The sequence below is a fragment of the Curcuma longa genome, chromosome 2 (assembly GCF_044706935.1).
Source record: "Curcuma longa cultivar G26 ecotype Majalengka, Jawa Barat chromosome 2, ITB_CL_G26_1.1, whole genome shotgun sequence".
NCBI lineage: Eukaryota > Viridiplantae > Streptophyta > Magnoliopsida > Zingiberales > Zingiberaceae > Curcuma > Curcuma longa.
Window position 1 is genome coordinate 14472510 of NC_133862.1, and position 11052 is coordinate 14483561.

The 11052-nt window shown below is 40.0% G+C and overlaps 1 pseudogene; it reads left to right on the forward strand.

Annotated features, from left to right (window-relative positions):
- The first annotated feature begins 3326 nt into the window (after positions 1–3326).
- LOC141821679 (putative protein phosphatase 2C 78) lies at positions 3327–5668 on the forward strand (annotated as a pseudogene).
- Positions 5669–11052: the final 5384 nt, after the last annotated feature.

Sequence of the window (11052 nt, forward strand, 5' to 3'; positions counted from 1 at the left end):
GATATGAAAAGTGGGCTGTTGTGGTAAAATTCAAACAGATATTTTTTATAGAATTGTTTGTGGAATTGTGATTTACTTATCTAAATATTCAGGAGAGTTGGTTGGGCATGAAAAACATCTATGGAAATAAAATTATTCTTAATTTTTATTGTAACATTCTCTGTTTTTCTTTCTTCTCTATGCCTCTGTTCCACATCAGTATGATAATGATGTTATTACACATAATCCGTCTGGAATTGATATCAGCTCACTTAACAAATTTCAGAGACTAGTACAATCAAAGGTGTTTTGGAAGACATCATTCTGGTGTTGGAAAATACAACAAAAAAGGCGTAGAAATACAAATCACAGCTCACAAACAGACGTCTCATATGGAAACATGGCTCCTTGAGAAAGCAACCTTTGCCGGTAGCAATAATTGGGAGAAACACAGCTTGGCGATGATCATATCTGAATAAATGCAATGAACAGTATGACAAAAAACAATTGTTGTGGCTTGGTAATGATTGTATTTCCATTTGATGCACCCAATACACAGAAAACACTAATCTTTTATAAATGAAACTAACAAGCCTAATGAGGTCAAACCCAATCAGCTAATACTTGGACAAGGAGAACAATTAGTTTTTGCACAAGTATGGAGAATAGAGTGAATTCAGACTGAGAGAAAATAAGTGTAACACCCGTATTATTTTTCCCTATTTTTGAATTTTTAATTAGATTTAAAATCCTAATGAAAGTACCTTAGTTAAACAATAGAAGAGAGTTTAATAAAATAAACTGGATAAAAAGGTTCGTCTCGCGAAGACGGATCCAACGAGACCAAGTTTGACCAAATCGGAGGTCGTTTGAGGGCTGAACCGGGTGAACCAAGATTGAACCGAGGTTCGCTACAGTAACCGGTTCAAGGATCTGATTTTAACCCGGTTTAATCAATCCCTGTTCATCGGTTTAAATTCTGATTTTTCCCTGTCCGCCCGCACCGCGCCGACCTCGTCCGCGGGACTTCGTCCGCGCGACCACGCTCGCTGCCGCCCGTCCCCGTCGGCGGAAAACACGGAACGAAACAAGAATGAGGGCTATAAGAAGGGGGGCTGCAGCCGAAACCTAACCACCAATCTTCTCTCCTCTCCTCTCCGCCGCCTGGCGCTCATCGCCCGACGCAACTGCCGCCCGTCGCGTGGAGAAGACGAAGCAGAGAAGCTCCCGCCTCCTTTCTCCCTTGCGTTGTTCGCCGGAGAAGCACGAGCGCCAAGCTCAGCCGCGCCCCCGCCTGTGACCTGCTGCCCTGCCCGCGCAAGGAGAAGACGACGCAGAGCAGCCGCCGCCTCCCGCCTCCCGTGCGCTGTTCGCCGGAGAAGCACGACCGCCAACGCCGCCTCTGTCGCCGCCAGCTGCCCTGCCTCAGCTGACGCCGACCGCGAGCTCCGTTCTGCTCGTCCGCGCGAAGAAGACGAAGCATAGTTTTTTTAATTAACTAGGTTAATTAAATACGGTAAGTTTAATTAATTAAAGTAGCTTAATTAATTAAAGTTTGTTGATTAAATTAGTTTAGATTATTAATCTAATACTAATCCAGTAATTTGTTAAGTTAATAATTAATTAGTTAATTGTTGATTAATCAGTTAATTAAGTAGTTAATTAGTAAATCAATTAATTAGTTAATAGTTAGTATTTGATTAATCAAAGATGTATATGTTTGATTAATCCAATTGGAAAGGTTAATGGGGTTTAACTAATTAATTGATTAGGTCATGATTAGGTGAAATTAGATAAGATATAAGAATCATTTGAGGTTATTCTGGGATATGTCATTTAGAAGATGTTTTGTTACAGGAATTTGACTCGTGGATCTAGTAGTATTTCGAGGCTCGTAGTGTGACTATTCATCAATAAGGTAAGTACATCTCTCACCTGCAGTATGAGTCGTTTCGTTACTCTCGTTATTGTTTCCATGATGTGATTTGATAGAGCATGCATAAAGTATTCCTGCCATGACATCATTTTAAGTTAAAGCATGTGTAAATTGTTTCTTTCCAAATTGCATGATATAAGAAGTATAAGAAAAGTATTTTACTTTATTTTGATGTTGACAAGTACCGGACCGTGAGGTGTCCAAGGGATGGGCTCCATAGGAATTGCCCCTAGGCCGCGAGGTGCCTAGTACGCTCTAATCGGCTTCGGTGGCTAGCTACCCCGGACCGGTTAGGGATGCGCGCATTGGTACTTTGTCAGGGCCCAAAGGATGGATGTTTAGTATGTTTACTTATTATGAAATAGTATGTTTTGAAAACCCCCTCACATGTTTAGACACGAACATTCATGTGCATTGCGTTACGAAGTTTTCTATGATTTTTGTGAGTTAGATGATGTACTTACTAAGCGTTGCTTATAGTTTGCATTCCTCATATTGCAGATAAAGGAAAGGAAAAGTTATAGGAAAGAGGAGGCAGCTGGAGAAGGTGTTTGATGTGTGGTGTTGACGGAACCGCGGAATAAGATCAAGCACTACAAGAAAATCGATCTTTAACAACACTCAAAAGACATCGGTTTTATGGCAAAACCGATGTCTTTCACTTTTTTACAACGATTTTAATAAAAACCGATGTCTTTGAGAGGTTGATTGGAGACTACGACAACGATTTTTGGAGGATACAACAACGATTTTAAAACCGTTGTCTATGTCTGCTATTTTGGGACTACAACAACGGTTTTTGAAGACTACGACAACGGTTTGAAAACCGTTGTCTATGTGCGCTTTCAACAACGGTTTTGGAAGCTATAACAACAATTTAAAACCGTTGTCTATTTGCGCTTTCAACAACGGTTTTGGAAGCTATAACAACAATTTAAAACCGTTGTATATTTTTGTTTTTTCTTTCCCTCTCTCTCTCCAAATATTTCTTCCACTACGCGCTTCTAAAACTCCTAAACCCACGCTTCCAACCCTACACCCGGCCGACTTAACCACTGCGCGCTTGCCCTTGTAAACCCTAGACGGGCTCTGCTCCACCGCCGCGTCTTCAACGACACCGCCACCTACGCCTTCCCCCTCAACTCCACAGACTTCGTCTCCACTTCCTCCCCTTCTCAACCGACGTTCCGGACATCTCCTCCGCGTCACTTCCTCCGCCGCCGCGTCACTTCCTTGACCTTCGTCTCCACTTCCACGCCAACTTTGCTTCCTGGACGCGTTGCCCACGCCAACTTTCTTCTTCCCTTTCAGCGTCAAATGGCTCCCTTTTCCTTCTCTCGCTCGCCGAGTCTCCTCCGCGAGCTCTGCATTCTAATTCGAAAAAGCCGAGCATTCTCTCCGTGAGGCGTCGGCTGGCGGTTTCGTGTGTGTTCCAGCTGCCAGTGACGGCAGAAGTGGCGGAGAAAGATCCCGAGATTTGGAGGGTTCAGATTGCTAGGAGCGGGTGGCGATGCTGCGATCGTGCTTGAGGCCGTTGGAGCGGTGCTTTGGGCGGATCGGCGGCGGCGACGGCTTGATGTGGCACATGGACCTAAAGCCCCATGCCTACGGCGAGTTCTCCATCGTCGTTGTTCAGGCCAACAATTCCCTCAAGGACCAGGGCCAGGTGTTCAACTCGCCTTCCGCCACCTTCGTCGGCGTCTATGACGGCCACGGCGGACCCGCTCATACTCTCGTTCCTTCCTCCCAAATCCCATTTTCATGAATCAATCTAATCGAAATCTCATTTCGTTTAGGGTTCGCTTCGGAGCAAGGGGGCGTGTCGGCGGAAGTGATCAAGAAGGCGTTCCGCGCGACCGAGGAGGATTTCATGGAATTGGTTAAGAGGTCATGGCTGTCCCAGCCGAAGATAGCGTCGGTGGGGACATGCTGCCTCGTGGGGGCGATCGCCGGGGACATGCTCTACGTGGCCAACCTGGGTGATTCCAGGGCTGTTCTTGGACGCCGGAGCTCGGGTGGCAAGTCTGTGGTGGTCGAGCGATTATCGACGGACCACAACGTTGCGGTCGAGGAAGTGAGGAAGGAGGTCGTTGAGTTGCATCCTGATGATAGCCAAATAGTTGTTCATACTCGTGGCGCCTGGCGGATAAAAGGGATAATCCAGGTGAGCTCTTTTCTTCCATTTTACCTGATTCCCTTCAATATCAAGGATTTTCATACACGGCTTGTTGGAATGGAACATCTTGAATTGCTTACATTTGCTGCAATCACTACTGACTGAAACTTTGTTCTATTACCTTCTCTGTGCCATTTGAATTGCTTACAGTGATTGCAGGGAGTAAAGTTCATAGCTGTCATTTCAGTTTTTCCATAGATAAGATACTTCTATTTATTGCATGTAAATTTCTGACTTATGTCATCTTCAACATGTAGAACCTTTGGTAGCCTGAAACATGTAGAACTTTTACTTAAATTCACTGCAAAAGCAAGTAACGTTTCATGTTCTCTCTTTTCTTCAACTACCTGATTCTTATTTGCAATCTTAACTTTTGGTCTCATTCACGAGGATGAACATTGAAGATCTTCCTTCCTTACCGAGTAGTGTGGAGCCAGTTAATTGTATGTTGATTTCTGAAGATAATTAGTACTGATAACACCTTTACAATACAATCTTAGTACTAAACAAGATGGTTACTCTTCTAGTGATAGGATGATGTTTTCTCATATGCTGTTTTCTTGAAATGGATGAAGTATGACTCTTCTGTGCATTACTTTCAACATGATTCAATGCATTTATATTATCATGTTATGTGTGATAAGCAAAAACTCTTTTTATCTGGATGAATCTTCATATAGCTCTTAAAAAATTCTTCAGAATTGTCACCTATCAGAATTATGTAGGCTGGTGTGCCTATGATTGTCGGCTTTAAGTTCGTTCAAATATATCCTTTCTTTTGGTACCTAATAAAAAAAATGATTGATCTGAAAAGGAAAAGAATGGTGTAGCTGTTCATTATTTGACTTTTCTAGCCTTTTATTGTGCTTCATGGATTACCTAATTTAATTACATAATATCATGATTTATCCAATTTTAAAATTAACATTATGAACTAACTCTGAAGATATCACTCTATGCTTCACCTTCAAGTTGTTTCTTACTCTATACTCTTATAACAAAAGTGGCAAGTTCCATTTCCCTTTTCTTCTGTGGATAATGCCAAATTTTTCCAAGCCACTTATATCTCTGGTCAATCTGAATTGCAGAGTAAGCTTGAGTTTCAATTGAGGCTTCAGGAGTTTATAGAACTAGTGAGGGCTAATGAGCATATGAAAGCTATTTTCTATGCCCGAAGATATCTTGGACCCTGGGCAGCTACAAATATGAAGGAGATGCAGCGTGTTGTGACAACATTGGCTTTTAGGTACAATACTGAATGTTTAATTTATAAGGTAAGCTAAAAGCTCTCCGGTCTGCATAAACACATTCTTTAGAAAAGCTAAAAACTTACTTATGCTTCGTTTATTCAGGTATCATTTTACTCTTCTTCCAAGCATAATGTTTGCGTTGAATTTAAGATATTAGATCGTGGAATTTAACTCCTGCATTGAAGCTGGAATTAGTATCATTTTACTCACTCCCAAGCATAATGTTTGCGTTGTTTATCCTATTTACTCTTCTTCAGGTATCCTAAATTGCTACTGAATAATCTTAGTTTCATTTCTTTGAAGGCTACTTCGAAAGAGCAAGAATGAAGTTGTGCCAGAGAACAAGGATGATGGTGATTTAGATGAGGACGAAGAGGATGATGATGAACAAGATGGCAAAGACCAGGAAGAGGACGATGGGGCTGAAGGTGATCCTTCTGGAGATGAAAACGCTGAGGGAATGTGTAATATGTTGCAAGAAGAATAATTGTGTTAGTTACTTTTGGTTATTTGTAAATATTGAGGTGATTAAATATATCAGTGTTTTTCTATTTGTGATTTGTTGGGTGAATTTATAATATTTTTGTACTCTTGCTCGATCATAATTTACAAACAACATAAAAAAATAAGTGTTATTACAACAGTTTTAGATTCAATGACATCGGTTTGGAAGCGTTGTCGTTAAGTGATATTACATCGGTCGAAAATCGTTGCTAAAATTGATGTTAAACAGATATTACATCGGTTTTACACCGTTGCAGAACCGATGTCGTTGAGTGATATTACATCGGTCGAAAATCGTTGCTAAATTTGATGTTAAACAGATATTACATCGGTTTTTCACCGTTGCAGAACCGATGTCTTTGAGTGATACTACATCGGTACTACATCGGTTACAAACCAATGTTGTTAATTGATACTACATCGGTTACAAACCGATGTCTAAAATGTCAGACCTTTTACATCGCCTTCATAGACATCGATCGATTTTCTCATAGACATCGGTGGAAAACCGATGTCTATGACTGTTTTTCTTGTAGTGAATCCCTATAAGGTGGTAAACATTGAGAGTAAGGGAACAAACATGAATTAGGGACTTCACCTAGCATTGATATGAATCTGAAATCCTAGATTTATCCATCTCATCCATAAACCCCAAGCCAATCTTCCTTTCTCTACCATATAAACTAAATTCTCAACCAATTTGTTTCCCTCCAAGTCTAGGTAACTATCTCAGTGACATCACTATAACTAATACACAGTCCCTGTGGTTCGATATCTTTTTATTACTTGACGACAACCGTATACTTGCGGTTCACATCATTACTCTCGTCGTGTGTCTTATGCTTGCCCTTTTCCTTGAGCTTGAGTCCTCTCCACGCTTCTACCGCTTAAGCATTTTGATTTCTTATAAATAAACAAGAGAAATCCAAGTTAGGGGTTAGGGTTAGAAAAGGAGTGGAAGGGGGTGAAAAGGAAGTGCAAGAGGAGGATAGTCCTCTTGACGAGGAAGCAAGAGAGTGATTGAGGAGAAAGAGAAAGAGGAGAAGAGAGATTCTTATCTAGAGTGCTCGGATTTGAAGAAGGGGCAAGGAAGAAGATCTCTTCCTTCCTAGGAAGAGGAGAGAAACCTAGGATTTCTTAGCAAGGGCTTCTTGAGAAGGGAAGGAGGGGGAAGATGAAATCAAGGGCTTTGGAGAGTCTTGTAAACACTTAATCTTGGTTGTGAAGAAAAAGAAGATGATGATGTTTGAAGAGGGAACGACGGGCATGGGTAGGCGTAGTGAAGAACACAAGTAAAAGGGTTTTAAAACCCCTTTCGACGTGTTGACACAGTCGTGGCAAATGACACAAGTAGGCATGTCGCATTCTATGAGAACTAGCACAAGTGTGCCATGGAGCACAAGGGGAATAGGCTAGGTAGCAATCATCTTGCACTTGGGTTCGGCATGGCAGGGGCATGCCAAAGTCTGTAACGTTGGGCACAGGCATGTCAGCTACCACAGGGGGGTGTGCCAACTTCTGAAGATTTTGTTTTATGATTCACATCCGTTGCTCTTGCTACAACCAGCTTGTGGATTCGTCTAATTCCTAAAATCAAAAGAAAATAAATTAAAAAGATGGAACCAAAATAAAATAACTAATAAAGGAAAACTTAAGTTGTCTCCCAAGAGGCGTTTGTTTATGGTCATAAGATATTTCCATCATGAGGCCCAAGTTTAATCTTTGCTCTTGTCGGAATAATGTACTTGCCAACTTCTTCCTTAGGCTTCCCCTTGTGATTGCTTAGTTCTAATAGTTCATCTGGAGGATATAAATGAGGTGCTCCCTTCTTTTCCCTCTGTAAACTATTAATCTTATAACATACAGCCTCAACATGCAAAAGGTTGGTGACCTTAGATAAGTTAAACTCAATCTTGCCTTCGCCTACTGTCAATGAGAGTTTATGATTTTTAACGTCAATCACTACCTCGGCGATAGCTAAGAAAGACCTCCCCAATATGATAGGGATTTTAAGATTTGCATCCATGTCAAGAATGACAAAATCATTGGGCACTATGAAATTTCCTACTTTTATTAATACATCCTCTAAGACACCCAATGGGTATCTAAAAGAGTAATCAATGAGTTGCAAAGTCATAGTCATTAGTTTTAAATCTTCTAACCCTAATTTCTTATAAATTGAAGAGGGCATGTGACTTACATTACGCCAAGGCCATAGAAAATCTTACTTAATTAGTCTTATCAATCGTACATGGGATTGAAAAGCTCCCTGGATCCTTGAGTTTCAAATGTAATTTATTCTGAATTAGCTCACTACATTCTTTTGTCAGAGCAATTGTATCATAGTCTTCTACTTTCCTCATATGCAAAAGAATGTCCTTCATGAACTTTGCAAATTTCGGCATTTGTTGCAAAGCATCAAATAGGGGTATGTTCACACAAAGTGTCTTGAACACCTCTAGGAATTTTTCAAATTTATCGTCATCTTTTGCTTTGGTCAATCTCTGAGGGAATGGTACCAATGGTGTATACATCCTCACCGATGTCTTGGATCTAGTCTCTTTGATCTTCTCGGATTCTTTTAAGGTGTTCTCTTCGTCAAGTGAGGTCTAAGTCACTCCATGCTTATCTATGCTATATGGGGTTCATCTTAGGTTGTCCTGGAAATCTTCCTGAAGTACTTGAAGAAGAGTTACTTCCCTGCACAAATTGAGTTTCAAGCACTTAATATATTTGATAAGGTTTTTGAGCTTATCTGTTATATGTTTGATTCCCTCATTCTACTTGGTGTGAGTAGCAATAAAGGTCTCCAATAATATCTTTATGTTGGATTTCTATACTTGCTGAGATCTTATCAATGGTTCATGACTTCCTTGCCCAACTTGATGGTGATTCTATGCCACATTATCGACGATATGGTAGGCTTCATCAACTATTTTATTCATTAGGGCACCCCTGGTTGTAGAACGTGTGGATAATCAACCACCACTCTAGTCCATGATAGGGGCAGCGTTACAAAAACTTTCAGTCTGTCCCATGCATCATACAATGACTCCCCGTCTCTTTGACCAAAGTTTATGATTTGATTCCTTAGATGTGTCATTTTGCTAGGAGAGAAATATTTGTCAAGGAAATGTTTCTCTAGCTGCTCCCATGTTGTAATACATCCCGGTGGATGAGAATGTAATGAAGCTTTAGGCTTGTCCCTTAGAGAGAAGGAAAATATCATCACACTTTAGTGTTTCGCAATATTCTAAGAATACCTCGAGGTGAAGATAAGGATTGTCTATGAGTGTGCCTCCAAATTGATTTTGTTATACCATTAGTCCATTGCGAGTAATGTTGGGTTAAGATTAAAGGTATCAGCGTCGATTGGAGGTCTCAATCCTCTAACACATGATGCGGCATAGTCCTTTAGAGGTATATTATTGTCGTCAGTACTCATTGCCACCTAAAAATAAATGGTCAGAAAAGGTAGTGAGAGAAAGAAAAAGAAAATAACAGAAAAGGAAAGAAATCTAGATTAGTCAAATCACAATTAAACTAATATCCATCTTGGCACAGTCCCTAACAACAGCACTAAAAACTAACAGACTATCTAGACAATCATAAATTATGAGAGTTTAAAAAGAAAGAAAATCAATTGAGAAAACATGAAGAATCTTAGGAGAAAATGAATTTTTGGGAAGCGATTCTAGGATTTTAAATTTTCCATTATGACTGTTGCCACCCTAAATACTATTTACTTTCTTACCTCAATGTTTATAAGCATGCAGGTAATCTATTTCGAGATACCGATATAGATTTTTGAAATTATATAGACGTATTTATCCAAACACGATGCCTACTTTCAAGGCGACTTTACTAGAGCGACCGTTTTCTAAGAGAAGCTCCTGTCACAATGCCCCCACAGTCCTCTAGGTGGCATCCCCTACTTCGTGACATCGAATCGGGGTTGACCCATTAAGCTCTGTGATAGTCAATAATTTTCATGTGAGATTTGGACTACTTTCGTAAATAATCCCTCACATCTTAGTCTTTATGGATCAAAGAGTTGGATTCACCTTTCGGTCCTTCCCCGCATCTCATGAGATATGAAGATGCACAGTTAGTGTCAAAATTATGTATGCACAATAAAGTCGGATCATAGATAAACACATCATATGACAAAGAAAGATAAATAAATATATAAAATGAATGTCAATAATTCATTGGGTTACTTCCTCATTCTACAATCTAGAGTACTACTCCATGGAGATAGAGTTACAACTGAAAGACAAAGAAAAAGACATCCTATAACTCAAATATAAGAGAAAAGGAAAGAGAAAGTTTAGTCGTATTGTTATTAGTGTCTTCGAAAGAATCTCCAAGCTCTAGGATAAATGGAAACGTCGACAGCTCCTTGAAATAACTCTCCTTGGGTTTCCTATCATGGGTAAACACCTTTCTCCGAATCATGAGGTTTTAAGACTTTTTATAGCCCTCATAACCGACTAAGTTCATTAAACCTTCCAAAAATATTAGAGGCACTGCCTGTGCAACACGTCCATGTTCGGTGGTGTTGGGATTTATATCAGAATCCTAGCTGTGTAAATAAACATTCTGAAATAAGAATCACATTTAGTCAAAAATTTGCATTTAGTTTTTATGCAAGTGTCCATTTAATCTATATTGTAGATTAACATGGTGTGCGGAGTCACACACAGAAGACCATGTTATCAGTTACTTATAGATTATAAACAGTGTTCACAACCAAAATGGATTGGACAAACCATTAGAGTGGTTGTAGTGTAATTTGGTCTTAGTCTGTCTTGACTATAGAATTACACTAGTACACTAAGTGTGTATTGAGCAGGACCATCTGAGGATTGTTTGATTTATACTGACTATATAATCGAACTAAACCTCTGTTACTATAGATGTACATGCCCTTAATCCTGATGTAATAACAAACACATGTGCTTAGTATGTACTTCTTTAATTCATCAAAGGGTGAGATTTAGAACGATAGATCAAAAGGCTCGATGAGTTGGGAAGAAGTATTATGTACATGGTGTGTTGTTGATTACAGAAGGAAACTGTGTCCTATAATCTAGGCTGATGATGTCCCCTTGAGGAGCTCATAAGGATTATCATGTAAACCCTGCAGGTGGACCTTGTCCGCATGATAATAAGGTTGAGTGGTACTACTCTTGGAAAAGATGTCG